The sequence below is a fragment of the Bufo bufo genome, chromosome 6 (genome assembly GCF_905171765.1).
Source record: "Bufo bufo chromosome 6, aBufBuf1.1, whole genome shotgun sequence".
Taxonomy (NCBI): Eukaryota; Metazoa; Chordata; class Amphibia; order Anura; family Bufonidae; genus Bufo; species Bufo bufo.
Genome location: NC_053394.1, coordinates 313,311,292 through 313,333,641, shown reverse-complemented (window position 1 = coordinate 313,333,641; position 22,350 = coordinate 313,311,292). Strand labels below are relative to the sequence as shown.

Sequence of the window (22,350 nt, the reverse complement as noted above, 5' to 3'; positions counted from 1 at the left end):
CCTTTCTTACCTTGGCCATGTCTCTGAGTATTGCACACCTTGTGCTTTTGGGCACTCCAGTGATGTTGCAGCTCTGAAATATGGCCAAACTGGTGGCAAGTGGCATCTTGGCAGCTGCACGCTTGACTTTTCTCAGTTCATGGACCGTTATTTTGCGCCTTGGTTTTTCCACACGCTTCTTGCGACCCTGTTGACTATTTTGAATGAAACGCTTGATTGTTCGATGATCACGCTTCAGAAGCTTTTCAATTTTAAGAGTGCTGCATCCCTCTGCAAGATATCTCACTATTTTTGACTTTTCTGAGCCTGTCAAGTCCTTCTTTTGACCCATTTTGCCAAAGGAAAGGAAGTTGCCTAATAATTATGCACACCTGATATAGGGTGTTGATGTCATTAGACCACACCCCTTCTCATTACAGAGATGCACATCACCTAATATGCTTAATTGGTAGTAGGCTTTCGAGCCTATACAGCTTGGAGTAAGACAACATGCATAAAGAGGATGATGTGGTCAAAATACTCATTTGCCTAATAATTCTGCACTCCCTGTATGTCTGCTACTGGTCTGATATCAGCCAGGGGGAAGTAAAGGGCTGCGCTCATACAAATCTCCTACTCTGCCTGCACGTACATGAAGCTACCACACAGCATGGAGCACTCATTTTTAATCCTAGATAAGACACTTGAATTTACACTGAGATACATATCAAGCGAGGTTAAAAATGAAAGTCTCATGTTTAATTAAAAAGACAAGATGCCAAATAAGAAGCTGGTGAAAAGAGAGCGTTGTTCCCGTTTCTCCTGCCAGTATAGAAAAATTACAATAATTGTATCTGCACAGTAGTGTATCGCTGCCCCATGATAATGTGTTAAGTAAGGACAATAGACGTCTCGTTAATTACTTCTAATAGGAATATCTGAGGCCTTCATGTCATTAATAATGTTTGTGCAGAAAAACACACAGGAGGAGGAAATGCTATGCATCTAAATCAAGACATTATGGCTGTACATGAATGTAAATGTGTATATACATGATCGGATTGTGTGCAGATCTATGGGGCAAGTGCCTGGAAGACCAAAATCGTATTTACTGAAATGCACTTTTACATTTTTTGCTGCTTTTATTTTGGGAGGAAAAACAGCAGCTCCAGGTGCTAGCTGAGGGTCTATGGGAAATCTGAAACGCAGGACACACAGGTGGTTTTCTGCTCCTGACATTCATTTGGTGGAATTTCTCCTAAACGCAACATGTTGTAGCTCTTGGCGTTTTTGCATCACCTTCTCGATAGAAAAATATGCCGTCAAAAAACACTAGTGGCTGAATTGCACACAGTTGTGTACTTGCCTTTGAGGCATTTTCTCCAGCTTTGTTTACCTGTGAAGGCCATGGTGGTAAGTTATGAGTCTGCTCGAAAGCAGAGTCCATAGAACAGCGACATTTACTAACTATGAACAGTAAAGCAACTCTTAGGCTACTTTCACATCTGCATTTTCCTTTCCGGATTTAATATCCGGCAGAGGATCTCAAAACCGGAGGAAAACGCTTAAATTTTGTCCTTATTCATTGGCAATAGGGAGAAAACTGAATAAACCGAAACGGAGTGCACCAGAGTGCATTCCGTTGCAGTTTGTTTGCTTTCTCATGTCGGACACAAAACCGCTCCAAGCAGTATTTTTTGTGTGGCATGGAAACCTGAACATGCCTGATTCGGCCCAAAAAAACATGCAACTTGATGGTGCTGAATCCGTTTATTTCGGACACAAAAAAAACCCTGATCCGGCGTCGATTGACTTACAGTGGTTTTAGTGCCAGATCTGGTATGTTCATTTTCAATATATTACAACCAGATCCGTTCTGGACGGATGCAGCCGGTTGTATTATTCAAACGGATGCATTTTCCTCTGGTTTTGATCTCCTCTGTCGGATCTCAAAACCAGAAAGTAAAATGCAGATGTGAATTGTTTTTTTTTTTTTTCTCTACTAAAGGCCTCATGAACGTATTTTCTTTCTGTATCCGTTTCGTTTTTTTTGCGGACTGTATGTGGAACCATTCATTTCAATGAGTCCGCAAAAAAATGGAAGGTACTCCGTGTGCATTTAGTTTCCGTATGTTCGTATTTTAGTTCTGCAAAAAAATAGAACATGTCCTATTATTGTCCGCATTATGGACAAGGATAGGACTGTTCTGTTAGGGGCCAGCTGTTCCGTTCTGCAAAATACGGAATGCATACGGACGTCATCCATATTTTTTACGTATCCGGTTTCAGTTTTTTGCGGACCACAAAATACATACGGTCGGGTGCATGAGGCCTAAGTAAGTGGCCTATTTTGGTACTTAAGGACCCAGTGATAATTATTTTTTATTTAGTTTTTTTATTTAGTTTTTTTTGTTTTGTTTTTTCATCTTGACTTTCCAAAAGTCATAAGTTTTTTTTAATTTTCTGGCAGTGTAGCAGTATCACAGTTTTGTTTCTTTGCTGGACAAGTTGTAATTTTCGGTGGCGCCATTTGAGGCACATGTAACCTCTTGATTCACTTTTATTCACACTTCATGGGGAAATGGAAAGAAAAAGAAATGATGTATTTTATGTTATGCCACAGCTCTCCCCGCTCCATTCTCGTTGTGGGACCCGCACCTATCAGACAGTGGGGGCATATCCTAGCGATATGCCCCCTTTGTATGTGATGGGAATACCCCTTTAAAAGTGTTTTCCGAAATATTTTTACTAGGTCATCAGTATCTGATTGGTGGGCACCGGAGACCCCTTCCAATCAGGTGTTTGAGAAGGCACCGGCGCATCCGTGAGCGCCACGGCCTATCTTGAGGATAAGTCATCAGTATTAACATCTCGGAAAACTTCCTTAAGGTTGCCCTAGTAAAAAACCTAAAAGTGGTCCCATGTTGTAGGCAGGTCCGAATTGAAAGTAGGCGGGGACAACAGAAGTAGGCGGAGTCAGCAATATCACAGAGCAGCATAGAATGAGCTTTAGGATTTCATAGGCAGTTTCAGTAAGAAGTGCGTTTTAGAAAGATTCCCTACAGTTATTAAGAGGCAGTACGTGTGCCAGAATATCAAAGCTAAGCTGGCTATGAGCCGTGTAGGACTGAGAAATGAAGTACGCTTTAATGTATAAATGTCGCTAATGCAAGCAGATTGCAACTTTTGTACATCCAGTGATAACTTCCCCCATATATCTTCGAGCTACAATACATCGATGCCAGCATATAGTAAATATCTCTGTAATAAAAAGGATCAGCCAAGCAAAGCACCACCTTTAAAAGTTTAGCCCTACTCCTTCATTCCAACATGAGCACCAATTTTCTTAAAGGGATTCAATGAGGACCTGTACCCCCTCCTGATATGGCTGTTTAGCCGTTTCTTACATCCCCCTTGTAATACTTCCTGAGCATCTTCTTCTGACTGTGTTTTACCATTCCTCTATTATTCCTTCTAGAAACAAATTAATTCATTTTTAGCAGTTTGCAATGAAGTTCCAACAGGGTGTGTCTAATACTGGCAGCACTGACTGGATAGTGTCAGACTGTGCAGGGCACACCCCCAGCTGGTAACACCCAGCTGGACCTTCATTGCAAACTGCTAGCAATTTATTCATATCTTCTATCTGGAATAGTAAAAAAAAAGGCACAACATACAGAATAGATGTTCCAGACTTATTACATGGGGGATGCAAGTAGGTGGTAAAACAGACATGCCAGGATAGGCGACAAGCCCCCTTTAATGGGCAATGAGGCTGGGTTGCACTGGTGCCAAAATTGGCCCTCAAAATTGCTGATTGATAGGATTAGTATAAGCTGTCAATTAGGATAAGCTATCTCCCAAAAAATTCCTTACAGGGATAGGTGTTAAATGTATAGTTGCTGGGGGTGCTACTGCTGGATCCCCACCAATCACAAGAATAATGGTTTTTGAGTCCGCTGTATGACTGGAGAGGACGTTCCTATCTGTGATGTCCTCTCCATTCACTTCTATAAGTGCCACAATCTGTCCCAGAAATGCACCTAATATGGGCATATTTCTGGACAGTAAATTACCCCCTTAGTGTGCATTTGAAAGATTAAATTCACTCAAATTATATTTACCAGCAATTTTCCATTACAAATTTTGAGTCTGAACAAAATTGCACAGTGTTGTTTTTACCCCAAGTCCTACAATTTGTTCTGACCCTGATGCTTTGATGTCTGTAGAACAGATAGGATGATCACAAAATGTACACACATGGTCCTGGATTTTCTAGCGCATTACAATTTGATGTGATTTTCCATTTATCAGAGTCTCTTGTAAAGTCCCCACTTCATACTGGCTGTGTCCATATTTCTCGTTGGAGTAATTAGATGTCTTTAGTACACACCGTTCCCGGGCTGCACTGACCCCTGTAAATTGATGTAGTGTGATGAGGATGCCAGGCATCTGATTCATCTAAACCTGTTTACTTCAATCTGCAGAGAATTGACATACAGCTCGCACACACAGATTAATGTCACCAGCTCAGAAATGCTGGAGCGTTCTTCAGGGATGCTGTAAACATGCCATGTGCGTGCTTTGTGTGGGCATAGGAGATTTACTAAACCAGCAGGCTGTTGGGCAACATGTACACCACCGGATAAGGTGCAAACCTGCAGATTAGCCAAGATTTGATTCTGCTTTTTATGCTTGTAGTGTGTTATAGAAGGTGCATTTGTTTGCAGTTTTATTGAGGAAACATCAAACCACCAAGTGCACGGACTGAAGACGCAGTCAGGCACCATGTTCAGGATTTTAATTGAGAAAATGCAGAAAGATTCTCGCCTGGGTCCTGGATGCCCTGTCTTCCCACGATTAGAGATGAGCGAACTTCTGTTTTAAGTTCGGCGTCTAAAGTTCGGCTTCCGGTTAGCGGAGGATCCCGATATGGATTCCGAATTCCGTTGTGGTCCGTGGTAGCGGAATCAATAATGGCCATTATTGATTCCGCTACCACGGACCACAACGGAATTCGGAATCCATATCGGGATCCTCCGCTAACCGGAAGCCGAACTTTAGACGCCGAACTTAAAACAGAAGTTCGCTCATCTCTACCCACGATCCATCATTCCAAAAAGCCTAGCTGCTTATCTGACTACTTATATCAGGTCATGTGGCAAAGATTGGGATTCCTGAGGAATTCAAATTGGTTTTCCAACCAGAACGAATAGTAGACCGTTGGGCCATAGTCCAAGAACCATTTTTGACCACGATTTCCCATTTTACTGTAAAACCTAACATCATTAAAGTAGTTCTCCGCTATGGTCAAATCATACTTGTTAGGTGAGTCACTTTAAGCTGATCATAAAGTCTTCCTCTGCTGGAACCCTGAACAATCAACTGAAATGTCTGTGAAGGTTCTCATTTAGCCAGGTCATGGTTTATCTGTAAAGAATAAATCCAGGCAACTGGACTTACTGTAGATTTCTTGAAAACGTTTCACTCGTTCTTCCAACGAGCTTTCTCAATTCTGAGTGAATCAACTGAAATCTATGGCGAAACCTGGTAGTGAGTGTTCAATTTTCCTGCAGCGCCACCACAGGGGAGAGTAAGTATTACACAGTGCCTGTTTCTTTCAATAGGTCTCTGTGTAATGCAGGAAAGGACAGGTCCTTCATAGTGAAGGATGCCATTTGTAACCACGCCTCACTCTGACCAAAAGATAAGGAGTGAAAAAATACGAACCCTAATCAGGTTTATGGAAATGGGATTTCTAACATGGACAAACCACTATGCCAAGTTCTGTAGGACCACCATTGAACTTAAAGTAGACTTTACATCACATTGGAGCAGTGTTAAAGGGGATATCCGAGAGGATAAAAATGTCCCCCAATATTCCGGGCCCCCACTCCCTTCGCCGCCTCTGGTCCCTGCACCGCCACTGCAGCTTCTGCCCATGTGCAGATGAAAACATCCAGTGTCGGGGGGAGCAGCCAATGGCGGACGGGGATGGGCCTGCCATTGGCTGCTCCCCCCCCCCCGACACTGGATGTTTTCATCCATGCACAGGGAGAAGCTGCAGCAGCGGCGTGGGGACCTGGGTAAGTATACTTAATGTGGGGGGCCCGGCATATTGGGGGACATTTATATACTCTCGGATAACCCCTTTAAAGGAGTTGTCTGACCCCAGATATTGGTGGCAAAATGGGAACCCCAAAATGAATTTGCGCATGTGCGGCCACCCTTCATTCAATTCTATGGGAGTTCTGGCCGTGCTTGTGTAGTGCGTTCTCCATTCATTTTTTAGGGCACTTCTGAAAACTGCGCACTTTTTTTTTTTATGACCTCCCGTAGAAATGAATTGGGGAGCACACCACACGTGTGCAGTCCACTCTCCTTCCCTTTCAGGAGCTTGTTCTGGAGATAGGTGTGGCTCCCAGGGGTGAGACCCGCAACTCTCTGACATAGAGAATCTCCTTTAGAATGCAGACAGTGTAAACTTAGGCAGTCTGAAAAGATGCAGCAAATTGATTACAGTGGCGTGCGCTCTATTTGCTGCATGGCTGGAGACTTTTTGTCTAAATATGAGTTTGCTTTGCACCAAAATTTTGCAGCATCCCCTTGGGAAGCTGGGAAAATTAAATGTGTAAGCTAGGGGCAGCCAATTACCGGTATTCTTTTTGATGCATTTGCTTCATAAATGGGGCTGAAGCTTGATGTGCCAAAAATGTTGGTATTATGAAAGTATCATCATCAAGGGCAGTAATAGCAGTGACATTTTACTGACTGTATTTGGTAGAAACATCTTTGCACTTAATATACACTCACCTAAAGAATTATTAGGAACACCTGTTCTATTTCTTATTAATGCAATTATCTAGTCAACCAATCACATGGCAGTTGCTTCAATGCATGTAGGGGTATGGTCCTGGTCAAGACAATCTCCTGAACTCCAAACTGAATGTCAGAATGGGAAAGAAAGGTGATTTAAGCAATTTTGAGCGTGGCATGGTTGTTGGTGCCAGACGGGCCGGTCTGAGTATTTCACAATCTGCTCAGTTACTGGGATTTTCACGCACAACCATTTCTAGGGTTTACAAAGAATGGTGTGAAAAGGGAAAAACATCCAGTATGCGGCAGTCCTGTGGGCAAAAATGCCTTGTGGATGCTAGAGGTCAGAGGAGAATGGGCCGACTGATTCAAGCTGATAGAAGAGCAACGTTCACTGAAATAACCACTCGTTACAACCGAGGTATGCAGCAAAGCATTTGTGAAGTCACAACACGCACAACCTTGAGGCGGATGGGCTATAACAGCAGAAGACCCCACCGGGTACCACTCATCTCCACTACAAATAGCAAAAAGAGGCTACAATTTGCACGAGCTCACCAAAGTTGGACTGTTGAAGACTAGAAAAATGTTCCCTGGTCTGATGAGTCTCGATTTCTGTTGAGACATTCAAATGGTAGAGTCCGAATTTGGCGTAAACAGAATGAGAACATGTATCCATCCTATGATGGCTACTTCCAGCAGGATAATGCACCATGTCACAAAGCTCGAATCATTTCAAATTGGTTTCTTGAACATGACAATGAGTTCACTGTACTAAAATAGCCCCCACAGTCACCAGATCTCAACCCAATAGAGCATCTTTGGGATGTGGTGGAACGGGAGCTTCGTGCCCTGGATGTGCATCCCTCAAATCTCCATCAACTGCAAGATGCTATCCTATCAATATGGGCCAACATTTCTAAAGAATGCTATCAGCACCTTGTTGAATCAATGCCAAGTAGAATTAAGGCAGTTCTGAAGGCAAAAGGGGGTCCAACACCGTATTAGTATGGTGTTCCTGATAATTCTTTAGGTGAGTGTATGTAGTGTATAATAGGAACATTGTAGCAAAAGTGAATACTGTGTTATGCCTAGTGCAGCGCCTGAGGGGTGGTCTTCAACTCAAGATTCAAGAAAGTTGTCATGTATGTGCCCCTTCAGGATTACTTGCATAACACATTTTATCAGTTTTGCAGGGTACCTGCATAGTCATCTTACCTGGCCTTGTCTGTCAGGAAGGGAGGGTCTGGCAGAGGAAGTAGGAAGAGCAAGGGTGCACAGAGGCTTTAGGCTACATTCACACGACATGGTAGTCTATGGGGGTTATTCACACGGCCATGAATACCTTTTTTTGTTATTGCATTCTACACATTTTCTTGGCTACAAATCATTTATTCAATAGGTTTATTAAAAATGTTGATGCCATTACAGCACGTGGAGCAGGTAGCTGGCACACTTACGGATCATGGCTAACGTTATCTTAGCTCCTGAGGAACTGCTCAGTTAGAAGTTAGAGAGCAGAAATGTGTTGAGTGCTTGGTTGGTTATCAGAGTTGTCAAGTCCAAAGATATTAGCGTTTTCTACACATGTGAGGCAGTATGGCAAGTTCAGAGGTACCCTGCAGAGTATTGGGATGCTTTCACATCTGCTCTTTACATTTTGGTTCTTCTGCTCTGTTATAGGAGCAGAGGAACAAAAATAACGGAAGTGCTGGATTCGAAGCTCAACTGAAGTGAACATAGCCTACTGACCCCGTTGACTGTAATGGGGCTCGTTAGGTTTCTGTTCAGGAGGTTTTTGTAGTGGAGACAAAAGTCTGGCATGTTGGTCATCATTGTTTGTCGTCAGCAGAGCCCTGTTTACACAGGACAATTATTAAGGACGGGTGTCATGTAAGAGAATCCTAAAACCTGGTCTCTGGTAAAGCCCTTTTCTGCGTCTTGGTCTCTTACTTACTGAGACTTACCAATTTTCGTATTATTATTAGTCATCTGCAATGTAAGGATTATGTGTTTCACAACTTGTCAGAAATGCAGTTTTCACATCTCTGCTTTCCTCCATTTAGTGGCAGGCAATTTTGTTCTTTCATTCTACATTCAGTAGATAGAGAAAAGAACACGTCCTTACACGTTATGTTATAGGGATTATTCAGGATCTCATAAAGATTTAGCTTTTCCCCCAGAATTGGTGCCATTCTTGCCCATGGCAGGCATTGTGTGTCGGGGCTGAACTGCATCTACCATTTGCAACCCTGTTTCTGAGGGGGGAGAAAGTAGACCCTCTATCTAATCCCGAATGACCCTTTATTTTCGGTACTGGAGAGCAGATCTAGCTGACCCAATGCACAATCTTTATATCCATAAAGCAGCAGAATCATTTGTTGGTTCACATATAATCTGTCACACTGACTCATGCTTGTTCAGTTCATGCAGAATTGTTCTTATTTTGGTCTTATTTTTGGTTTTCTCATTGGGAGTTAGTATCTGTTCCTGCTCTCAGGCATTGAAGAATTGTGGCCAAAATTTACTAATCCTAAAGATGGCGTAAGCATAAAGGGGTTGTCTGGGCACCCCCGCCGATCAGCTTTAAGAGGAGACGGCGCCATGCTGCCTCCCTTCTCTCTTCCTCTCCGCTGCTGCTGTAGACAGAGAGAGAGAGAGATGGGTGACGGCACATGCACAATGTGTGCGAGGTCTCCTCATACAGCTGAGGATAGGTGATCAATAGTAAAAACACCAGCCAAATGTCAGGCAGATCATCACTGACGAGCGCTCGTAGGAACGCCCGTTAGAGATGATCTGCCTGTGTAATACTGCCGCCGATTGATGAACAAGCAAACTGGTCTCTGGGCAATCGCAGTCTTTCAGCAGGTTTACAAATCATTGTTTGCCGGCAGCAGATCAATGCTGTCTTATCAAATGTATGGGGATGAGCGATGGCATTAGTGACTGCTCCTCCCCATACTGTGGAGGAGATCGCTGCATGTAATAGCAGGCGATTGCCTGGAAGGAAGGTTTCTTTCCTGAACACTGTGCGAATAAGGTATGGCTTGGAGTCCGATTTTTACAACAGAATAATGCTACAGTTTTGGCACAAAATGGTGCATCTTAGACCCTGCCCCTTTCTGATAAAGCTCCACACCTTTCCGTTGTTGAGCACATCAGAAAGAGCGTAGAAACCCTAGATGTGCCAGATCTCAAAGTAAAGCCTTTGACCAAAAGAATTAACTTCTATATTTTGCAGAGTGACTAATTCTGAAATTCTTGACAGTATTTCCTTACTGTTCAGTTTCCAAATGGCCTTTTTTGGTTTTATATGTACTGTATTTCAGCTAGGGACCCAAAGTCTCAACCGCTGTTTATGTGGCAGATGCTATAACTTAGGGCGGATTCCACCCGTGTTTTTTCTGTGCGGATTCTCATACAGAAAAACAGCAGCGTTCTACTGTACCAGCAAAGTGTATAGACACTGTGTAGACAAGTCTCACGCACACTTTGCATTGTTCATCCATGCTGAAATTGGCCTGCTGTATTTTAAAATCCACAGCATGGATGTCAATTGTTTGTGTTATTATTATTTTTTTTTATTTTTTTTCTTGTGTGCAGATTTCACCCTTTGCTATGCAAGGGTGAGATCTATGACAAAACGGCTTCATATCCGCACCAAAAACCGCAAGTAACACATGCGGTTTTGGGTGCAGATTTTCTGTTAGGAAACCTGCACCTGCGTGAAAATACCCTATGAAGGTTTATGAGAAGTGTATGCATTACTTTGTATTTGTGTTTAAAGGGGTTGTCCACTTTTTTTTATATTGATGACCTATCCTGTGGATAGGTCATCAATATCTGATCAGTGGCTACTGACTCCCGGCACCCCCACCGATCAGCTGTTTGAAGAGAAAGCTGCGCTAGTACAAGAGCAGCCTTATCTTCACTGTTTACCTGCTTACTGTCGAGCAGTGTAATTACAACGATGGCATCCCCATTCACTTCAATGGGACTGCTCCTTCCTATTCACTTGAATAGGAAGGAGCTGTCCCATTGAAGTGATTAGGACGGCTGAGGCTACTTTTACGCTGGCGTTTTGGTTTCCATTTGTGAGATCCGTTTCAGGAATCTCACAAGCGGTCCAAAACAGATCAGTTTTGCCCTAATGCATTCTGAATGGAAAAGGATCCGCTCAGAATGCATCAGTTTACCTCTGATCAGTCTCCATTCCGCTCTGGAGGCGGACACTAAAACGCTGCTGGCAGCGTTTTGGTGTCCGCCTGACGATGCAGAGGCAAACGGAGCCGTCCTGACACACAATGTAAGTCATTGAGGACGGATCCGTTTTCACTGACACAATATGGCATAATAGAAAACGGATCCGTCCTCCATTGACTTTCTATAATGTTCAAGACGGATCAGTTTTGGCAATGTTAAAGATAATGCAAACGGATTCGTTCTGAACGGATGCAGGCGGTTGTATTATCGGTGCGGATCCGTCTGTGCAGATCCATGACGGATCCGCACCAAATGCGAGTGTGAAAGTTGCCTGAGATGTAATTACTCTAGCTCACTGCTGCGGTTGCGACGGTGAACAGTGAAGATGAGGCAGCTGATTGGCAGGGTGCCTGGAGTCAGACCTCTGCTGATCTGATCAATGTAAAAAAGCGGACAACCACTTTTAAGCCACATTAGGTCCATGTTTTTTAACCATTTGGTAGGGTCATAAATGTAACTAAAGGAACACTACACTTAGAAGTGAATGCTAAGGGTGACTGACACATCGCGGATTGCCTGAGGTTCTTCCACACAGAGTTTTGTGTGGGAAAACCCGCGACGTAATACAGTACCAGCAAAATGTATTGCAATTAGACAAATCTCATGTACGCTGTTCTTTTTTTCTTAGGTGCGGAAATTGAGCTGCTGTGCGGATTTTGAAATCTGCAGGATGTAAATTATTGTGTTTTCCTTGTGTGGATTTCACCTTTTTCAATGGAAGGGTGAGATCTGCGGAAAATCTGCACCGAAAACCTCACAAAACTCGATAAACAGTGAAGATTTATTTTTTTGTTTATATTTTCTGCACATAAATCTTCACCGTGTGCAGTCACTCTAAAAGTAAACCAGAAATATGGTTGTGCTCGCGATTTGTTAGATTGCAGTTTCTGTGGACAAAGGAGTTAATCTCCCACTGATCTGCGGCATGTTCAGTTGGAGATGGATTAGCCTAGCGGGAGGGGCATAACCATCTTTTTGCCCTATTGCAGACCATGCACAGCAGGGAGGCTGCTGCTCCGGCCTCTTGTCTTACAGCTTGTCACAGGACACAGAGAGAAGATTATGTTTCTCCGTTGTAACTCCAATATGAGACACAGTAAGACCAAGGGAACGGTGGAGATGAATGGGAGAAGTGCTGGAATATTAGTTTCGTTTTCTATCTGCATTTTCTGGGTTTAGTGTTCCTTTAATAACATATAATCCCCTTACTTAATGGTATTTTAAAGTTGTCATAAAGCATAATTAAAGGGGTTATCCAATTTCTTAAACTCCCCCCCCCCCCCCCCCCCCTCTCCCATGTGCTGTGACCCTCAACGGTAATGTACTTACCCCGCTCCTGGTGTCCGGGGGGGGAACAGCCAATGGCAGGCGGGGACAGGGACAAGCGGGTGACGCTAGGGAGGCTCGTCCCCGTCCAAGGGAGCGGGTAAGTATATTACCGGTGAGGGGCCCGGCATATTGGGGATATGATATAACATATCTACTATTACCTTTGTAAATCACTCTCTTTATCTATAATGTCTTGTTTCTTCTGTGCTGATGTGGGTCACGTGACCCGCGACGTCATCCAGCAAGCTCCCTGTGCTGACGTTCGTGTACTGGCTTATCCCTGCCTTAGAGTCCATTCACACATCCATATGTGTTTTGCGGATCCGCAAAACACGGACACCAGCAATGTGCATTCCGCATTTTGCAGACCGCACATCGCCGGAACTCTCATAGAAAATGCCTTTTCTTGTTGCAGACAAGAATAGGACATGTTCTATTTTTTAGCGGATCTGGAAGTGCGGATCCGCAAATGCGGATGCGAACAGCACATTCCGGCCCCATTGAAAATTGGGCACTTTGCGGACACTTTGCGGACATGTGAATGGACCCTTAGGGAGTGGCCTGGCTCTGTACTTAAAACATCAGAGCCTTGTGTGGCCGCCCTCTCCCTCTGCGTCGGCTCCTGTTAAGGATCGCGCAAGCGCGATCCTTACCCATGCCGGCAGCCTTGTGAAAATATTCACTTGACTGGTGTGCCCGCTCCCTCCCTGTGATCCCCCGGTGTGCCCGTTTCCCTGCCTCTGCGTCTGGCTGCCTTTTCAAATAGCATTGCCCTATTCCACTGGCCATCAGAACCAAAAGCCATCCCCAGGAACAAAACAAAGTATAGCTTAGGCTACTTTCACACTAGCGTTCGGAGCGGGTCCGCCTGATGTTTCATCAGACGGATCCGCTCCTATAATGCAGACGTTTGCATCCGTTCAGAACGGATCCGTCTGCATTATAACTTAGAAAAATTTCTAAGTGTGAAAGTAGCCTGAACGGATCCGTCCGGACTTTACATTGAAAGTCAATGGGGGACGGATCCGCTTGAAGATTGAGCCATATAGTGTCATCTTCAAGCGGATCCGTCCCCATTGACTTCCATTATAAGTCTGGACGGATCCGCTCGCCTCCGCACGGCCAGGCAGACACCCGAACGCTGCAAGCAGCGTTCAGGTGTCCGCTCGCGGAGCGGAGGCTGAACGCTGGCAGGCGGATGCATTCTCAGTGGATCCGCCTCCACTGAGAATGCATTAGGGCCGGACGGCTGCGTTCAGGGCCGCTTGTGAGCCCCTTCAAACGGAGCTCACGAGCGGACACCTGAACGCAGGTGTGAAAGTAGCCTTAGATATACTTGTATATTAGATATAGAGCTATACCTTATGTATAGCTTAGATTAGAGATGGAGAGATATATATATATATATATATATATATATATATATACACTGATCTATATCTCTATACGCATATATATATCTATATACTTGATCTATATGTTTATATAGAGATAGATATTTTTATATGTATACAGAGATATATATTTACTGGTCTATATCTCTATATACATATATATCTATATATACCATCTATATATAAGTATATGGAGATATATATTTACCGATCGGTATCTATATATCTATATCTATCTATATATATATATATATATATATATATATATATATATATATATATATATATAGATATAGAGAGAGAGAAAGATGTAGATATATCATATATGTACATAGAGAGATCAGTAACTATATATATATATATATATATATATATATATATATGTATGATATTTACTGATCTATATCTCTATATACATATGATATATCTACATCTTTCTCTTTCTTTCTCTCTCTCTATATATAATCGATCTGCAATGTGACAGGAAGATCTTCTGCCTGTGTGATCTAGGACATGATCATGTGACTGTATGGAAGGTTAGGTTGTGCAGAGCAAGCACTGCAGTGCAGGGGGCGGGGAAGGGCAGATTATTCACGCCCAGAAATATTCATGAGGGAGAGCTTAGTCATTGTTACACGCCCCCACAGCTTTGCTGCAGCATGTAAACAAAGCAAGAATAACACAACTATGCAAAGGTGTAAATATGTTTTTTCTTTTAAGAAATCAAGCTTAACTAATGTATATGTATGTCCTGACGAGTTTTATACGTTTTTTTTTTTTTCCCCCCCATAACTCGGATAACCTCTTTAAGTAATTCATCCACAAATCTGCTTCTCCAAGTGTCCATCGGAGGTAGTAAAACAACCTACCACATGTGTCCCTCTATCTAAGCTATTTTATGGCTTTCTGGTTGGTTCATTATGCAGCCATTTACTGAAATACTGCGTATTAACAACCTGTGTCTAGCTTTTTATGATGTATTTATGTTGTATTACATTATTCCTTGTCAGGAACTGTACAACTGTGCAGATCACAGCAGATTTGTTTTGGTCAGGACTGATCATTTAGGGACTGATTCTTGAACTGCATAGAGACAACCTATGAAATTACTAATGGAACCATGGTCGATTGGGGTGGCTCCATGATCCTTTTCCATATGGACCCTGTCCTCTTTAGAGAATGCCATGCTATCTTAGTCATTTGTGCAGTTATCTTACAGCATCAGGGTCCTGGGATTGTATTCAACAATGTGCAACATCTGTATGGAGAGTTTGTGTTTGGAAAATTAACCAATCTTAAATGAAAGAATTACGTATTTTTCAACAAAATGTTACTCTAGGCCCACATTTTTAATTTTAACAAGGGATTACAGGAGAACATGCACCCAACTATTTGTTATGCATTTTCTCCTGAATACTGCAGCACCCCATATGTGGTTGTAAACAGCTGTGTGGCCACACTGCAGGGCTCATAAGGGAAGGAGCGCCATATGGTTTTTGGAGAGCAGATTTTGCTGGAAAGGTTTTTGAATGCCATGTCACTTTTGAAGAGACCCTAAGGTACTCCTAGAAAGGAAACCACCTAAAAGTCATGCCATTTTGGAAACGACACCCCTCAAGGCATTCATTGAAGGGTGTGGTGAGTGTATTGACCCAAGTGTTTAATAAAATATAGAAACACTTCGGATGTGGAAATAAACAATAAAAAGTTTATATCGTAAAGCAGTTTGTGATCGTAAATTGCTGCTTGGGGGCATGGCAGCGTTCAGAAGTGAAGGAGTGGCATATGGATTTTCTAACATGGAATTTGCCTAAATTGTTTTTAGGGGCCATAACTTTTAAATTTTTTAGTTTACTAAGCTGTTTGAGGACTTATTTTTTGAGGGGTAAACTGTACTTTTTCTGTATCATTTTGGGGTACATGACTGTTTTGATCACTTTTTATACCATTTTTGAGAGGTGGGCAAAAATTGCAATTCTGTCAGTCTTTTTAATAGTTTTTTTTTTTATGGGGTTCTCCGTGCGGTAGATATTATATGATAACTTCATGCTGTGGGTTGATAAGGTTATGGCAATACCACATTTATATAGTTTGATACCACAGTTATATAGTTTTACGCAAATTTTTCAGCGTGAAATCATTTTTTATTAAAAATAAGTTCCATTTTGCATCTCCATATATTAAGATCCATCATTGGTTTTTTTTTTTTTTTTTTTTTTTTTTAATGGCGTTCATTGTGCGGGATATGATCCTTTTTTATAGGTTGTTACGGACGTGGCGATTCCAATCATGTGTAGTATATATATTTTTATTTCACCAATTATATTAGATAGGAAAAAACTAACTTTTTTATAGAAATATTTTTTTTTCCCTTTTTTTTTTTTACACTTTTTGTACCCAGACCCACTTGGTTCTTGATGATCCAGTAGGTCTTATGGCTCTACAATACACTGCAATAGTCTATTGCAGTGTATTGTCATTAAGCCTCTCACTGACACTAAGGCTACTTTCACACCTGCGTTCGGGTGTCCGCTCGTGAGCTCCGTTTGAAGGGGCTCACAAGCGGCCCTGAACGCAGCCGTCCAGCCCTAATGCATTCTCAGTGGAGGCGGATCCGCTGAGAATGCATCAGTCTGCCAGCGTTCAGCCTCCGCTCAGCGAGCGGACACCTGAACGCTGCTTGCAGCGTTCGGGTGTCCGCCTGGCCGTGCGGAGGCAAGCGGATCCGTCCAGACTTACAATGTAAGTCAATGGGGACGGATCCGTTTGAAGATGACACAATATGGCTCAATCTTCAAACGGATCCGCCCCCATTGACTTTCAATGTAAAGTCTGGACGGATCCGTTCAGACTACTTTCACACTTAGAAATTTTTCTAAGTTATAATGCAGACGGATCCGTTCTGAACGGATGCAACGTCTGCATTATAGGAGCGGATCCGTCTGATGAAACATCAGACGGACCCGCTCCGAACGCTAGTGTGAAAGTAGCCTTAGCTTGATCAGTGTCCTGCTTCTGGCAGGACCTGTCAGGCTTAGGATGCATGGCAAGCCAGGAGGTTTTTGTAATGTCTCCGGTTGCCATGGTAATCATCTGGACACTGTCATGGCAGCACAGCGTCCCGATAGGAGAGGAAGGAGCTCTTTCTCTGTTAACTCCTTCCATACAGTGGTCTTTACAAACTGAGGCATGGAAGGGGTTAAACAGCCAGGATCTGCGCCAGCACCGATGTCGGCCATTGTAGCAGTGTGTCAGCTGTATATGAAGGCTGACGCTTGCTGCTGAGGCCGTTCTGCCATCCTGAAACTGGAGTATATTCATCATGGAGCACTAAGTAGCAGTGCTCCATGATGAGTATATACATTATATAGCATTAAGGGGTTAACATTGTTGGTTACTCTAGATCCACGCTGTGATCCGGTTTATTTTGACCCAAGTCAGCAACTAATAATTATTTCACCCTCTTGTTTTCTGTATGTGAGTAGAACATATTTAGGTAGCAGTGAGGGATGGCAATGTAATGTAGTTGGGGTCAGTGGAGAATGATGCTGGCAGCATTTTAAAGGGCGTCCATCTACAGATTTGTACCCAGAAACTGGCTGACTTGTCACATGTGCACTTGGCAGCTGAAGGCATCTGTGTTGGTCCCATGTTTATATGTGCCCACATTGCTGAGAAAAAATAAGTTTTAATATATGCAACGGTGACATTGCTATTACACCTAGAGGCTCTGCTCTCTCTGCAACTGCCACGCCCTCGGCACTTTTGACAGGCCTGAGCATGATGACATTTTCACTGCCTAGCCCTGTCAATCAAAGTGGAGAGGGTAACACCCCTGTTGCTCCTAGGAGCTAATTTGCATATATAACCTTTTTTCTCAGCAATGCGGGCACGTTTAAACATGGGATCAACACTGATGCCTTCAGCTGCCAAGCGCACATGCAACAGGTCAGCCAGTTTTATAGGTACAAATCTGTTGACAGATGCCCTTTTAATTCTCCATACATTTTAATTTCTTTTGAAATTTTCCCTATTGTCAGCCTCCGTTAGTAGTGATTCCCTCGTTGAGTGGCCAGGCTGCCTATTCTGTGTGGTTTCACACTTCTGTTTCCTCTCGGCTTATCTCCTTTACCTTCCTTGCACATTGCCCTGCTTATCGTTTGTGGTAGTTTTGTTAATAGACGCTCTCACTGCACTACTACTGGATAAGTCATGTACCTGGTCATTTATGTCATACTTGAATTCTCTCCAAAACTCTGCCTTGCCGCTTTAGAGTGTGACTTTAGTTGTTTTTAATACGAAAATGCAAGGTGTTAAATTAGTTGGTTAAGTAGATAGATGAGTCAGATATTGACCACAACAGCCATCGTAGAGCTTTTGGTCCAACGTTCTGCACTTGCTTTATGAGAGGTATGCTAGATTCCCCTACAAAGTGTCTGTTCATGAGCCGAAGTCATTGGGAAACGAAAGCTAGAAGAAAAAAACGGAAAGGAAATTGTTTGTGTCAGTCTTCAAGACTTTCTGCAGCTTTTAATACAGACTTGTTGAGAAAAAAAATCCATCTTTTGATTTATCTGCAGTACAGCATCACTTAAAGGGGTTTTCCAGGAGTAGAATGTTGATCTATCTTCAAGTAAATGTGCCTGGGCTACAATACCAAGCAGAGCCACTATACAATGCACAGCGCTGTATAGGGCTGAAACGATTACTCAGATTAATCGATTAACTCGACACAAAAAAATCCTCGATACAAATTTTTTGCACCGATGATTCGTTTGTGCAATGTGACCATGAAGTGTGAGTGAAGAGCTAGCTATGACTCACGCTCCATGGTCACCCGCCTGCCTGCGCAGCGCCGCACTGGTTCCTGGCGTACACACATCGTCAGGACATTTTAGTTCACTGGCGCTGCGGCTTGGCACTGATGGCTAGGAGGGGGAATGGAGGAACTGATGGTTAGTGGGGGGAGATGGTGGCATTGGAGGGGGAACTGGTGGCACTGCTGGAGGAACTAATTGTATTGGAGGGGAAACTAGGGGGAGCAACTGATTGCACTGGGGGGGGGGGGGGGGAGCTAATGGCACTGGAGTTTTTATAGAAAACGTTCTTTTAATAAATTTTTTCTTGTCTTTTCTAATAGTTGGATTAATCGGTAGAATACTTGATTACTAAAATAATCGATAGCTGCAGCCTTAGCGCTGTACTTGTTAAGCTGTGAGGAGGCCGAAGCACCACAGGCTCTTCAAATGGTTGGCAGTGCCAGGTGCTGGACCTCCACTAATCAGTTATTGATGACCTTTGCTGAGGAAAACCCCTTTAACCCTTAGACTGTACGGAACTGGGAGGACCTTTAAACATGGCGCCCGCTCTCTTGTGCAGGGGACGCCATAGCTGGCGGGTCTCTGCTGTTTCAAACAGCAGAGGCCTCCAGCTAATGTCTGAGAACGCCAATCGCAGTCATTTAAGCCTTTGGACGCTGTGGTCAAGTGTGACCACAGCATCTAAATAGCGAAAAACCCAGAAGCGCGCTCTTCAGTGTTAAGATCGGCATTCCCGCACAGCGATATGGGTGCAGTTCATTCATTCTAATACGCCGAGTCTCTCTAAAGAGACCCAGTGTATTAGAGCTGCAGTTCCTATGTTGGCCAGCAGGTGGCAGGCCAACATAGGATATGTACGAAATCGGCTTGTACTGTCATTCTATGAGAATACAGTACAAGTTGTAAAAAATCTGAGTACTGCATATTGTAGCCTCCTAGAGGGGCTATTAAAAAGTAAAAAAAAAAAAATTAAGAAAAAGGTAAATGTAAAAAAAAAAATTTTTTACATCGGTGATCAGAAAGTCACACACACTCTGAAATGGTATCAATAAAAACTAAAGATTGTCCCGCAAAAAATGAGCCCCCACACAGCTCAGTAGTAGCATCAGAATATGGCGATGTAAAAAAAAGTTTTCAGTTTTTATTTTTTCAGTATTAAAACACAAAAAAAAACTACACATATGTGGTATCGTTGTAATTGTACTGATTCCATTTTTCTGCATAAAAAACGCCGTAGGGACAAAACCCATAAAACTGGTGGAATTGTGTTTTTTTTTTTTTTTCCAATTCCACCCCATTATGAATTTTTGTCCAACTACATTGTATGCCATATTAAATGGTGGAATTAAAAAGTGCAAATTATCCAGCAAAAAAACAAGTTCTCATACGGCTATGTGAACAGAATAATAAAATAGTTATAGCTCTAGGATAACAGGGACGAAAAACTAAAACCCAAAAACGAAAAAAGCTCCTGTATCCAAAGGGTTGAAGAGGTTGTCTGGGCTTTTTCATATTGATGAACCCCGCCGATCTGATATTGATGACCTATCCTGAGGATAGTTCAACAGCCTGTACCCCCGCCGATCTGCTGTTTGAGGAGATGGTGCGTGCTGTGCGCACGTGCCGTCTCCCTTCCCTCTTCCTTCCTGCTGCTGTAGGTCTATGGGAACTCAGCGGTGAGCAGGAAGAGAGAAGGGACTCTGCACGTGCGTACAGCGTGTGCTGTCTCCACAAACAGGAGTGGCCTAGCAAAGTGAGCAGTGCTCTAGCTGCCCATACACATTAATTAGTAATTATAGTTTTGCTGCAATCAACAAGTGTCATAAGCTCGCAGCAAAACTGCTCTTGTACATGCTGTTTTACCACAATGGTGCAGCGCTGAGCTTCCATGTGAATATGCCCAAAAAGTTGTCTCAGCACCACCCTCCCCCTTTCTCAGTTAGTACTCTAGTTCACACACTTCACCAGTATTCAACTTCTTAGCTATCACCTAGTAACACTTTGGAACGGTAAGGTGTCCACTTCCCTCTCGACACAGCAAGGCTTCTCTCAGTTCCCCATTTTAAAAAGTAGGCACCATGGGACTCCCCTCCTCCTCCCTCACCCAGTAGTCACACCAGGACTGCATCTCCCCTATTATTAGCTATAGCAGTAGTGCATATTGAAGTGAAGCGCCACTTGAAGCATCTTTTTACCAAATGGTTAATATATTTTTTTCTTCTGTGTGGGATGAGCGGCTTATAGTGAATACCGCCAGCAAGCGTTCTTGTGTTCCAGAGCAGTATCGGAGAGGATTCATTGGGCTGATCACTCCTCTCTCCGTCTTGCACATTTCTGTGAAGATGAACTGTGTAAGACTTGCTGGGACATGTAGTATTTGTCTTCAGTACAGAATTACTGAAGAGGTGACATGGTGTGACAGTGCACCTACAGTGCTGCCCATCATTATTCATACCCCTGGCAAATTTTGACTTAAAGTTACTTTTATTCAACCAGCAAGTAATTTTTTGACGGTACATGACATAGGGGTCTCCCAAAAGATAATAAGACGATGTACAAGAGGCATTATTGTGGGGAAAAAACCAAAAAAACATTTCTCAGCTTTTATTTACATTTGAGCAAAAAAAAATGTTCTGCACTGTGGAAAATCCCAGAGTACGTGGTCGGAATACAAAAGTGATACCTGTGCTGGCCAGCAGGATAGTTAGGGAGGTGAAAAAGAATCCAAGGATCACCACCAAGGCCATCCTGGTGAATCTGGGCTCTGCTGGTGGCAATGTCTCAAGGCAGACAATCCAACGGACACTGCACACTGCAGACCAAGGAGGACGCCACTTCTCCAGGTAAGGCACACAAAGGCTCGCTTGGCCTTTGCAAAAGCTCATCTGGACAAAGATGACGACTTCTGGTCTTCTGTGTTATGGTCAGATGAAACAAAAATGTAATTGTTTCACCACAATGATGTTTCCTTCATTTGGCGTAAAAAAAGGAGAAGCCTTTAACCCAAAGAACACAATCCCCACTGTCAAACATGGTGGTGGGAACCTAATGCTTTGGGGATTTTTTTCAGCCAATGGACCAGGGAACCTAATCACAGTAAACGGCACCATGAAAAAAGAGCAATACATGAGGATTCTCAACGACAACATCAGGCAGTCTGCAGAGAAACTTGGCCTTGGGCACCAGTGGACATTTCAGCATGACAATGACCCAAAACACACAGCAAAAGTGGTAAAGAAATGGTTAGCAGACAACAACAGTAACGTTTTGGAGTGGCCCAGCCAGAGTCCAGACTTGAATCCAATTGAGAATCTGTGGAGGGAGCTAAAGATCAGGGTGATGGCAATGAGACCCTCCAACCTGAAAGATTTGGAGCTCATTGCTAAAGATGAATGGGCAAAAATACCTGTGGAGACCTGCAAAAAGCTGGTCTGCCATTATAGGAAGCGTTGATTGCTGTAATAGCCAATAAAGGCGTTTCTATTGATTATTGAGAAGGGTATGAATAATTTTGGACTGGACACTTTATGCTCAAATGTAAATAAAAGCTGAGAAATGTTTTTTTTCCACAATAATGCCTCTTGTACATCGTCTTATTATCTTTTGGGAGATACCTATGTCATTTCCCGTCAAAAAATTACTTGCTGGTTGAATAAAAGTAAGTAAGTCAAAATTTGCCAGCGGTATGAATAATTATGGGCAGCACTGTTTTCTTCTAGAAGACTATACTTCCATAATACAGCATA

General features: G+C 43.0%; 1 protein-coding gene across 3 annotated transcripts in view; it reads left to right on the top strand.

The window, feature by feature from the left end:
* The window catches only part of LOC121005428 (signal transducer and activator of transcription 5B), a 218,877-nt gene that overhangs the window by 121,060 nt on the left and 75,467 nt on the right, over positions 1–22,350 (top strand). The window contains exon 1 of one of the 3 annotated variants that reach the window (XM_040438193.1): positions 17,678–17,732. The exons of the other annotated variants lie outside the window; for them this stretch is intronic. The gene's annotated coding sequence lies outside the window, so the exon portion shown is untranslated. Of the gene's footprint in view, positions 1–17,677; positions 17,733–22,350 lie in introns of those variants that run through there. 3 annotated transcript variants of the gene reach the window in all.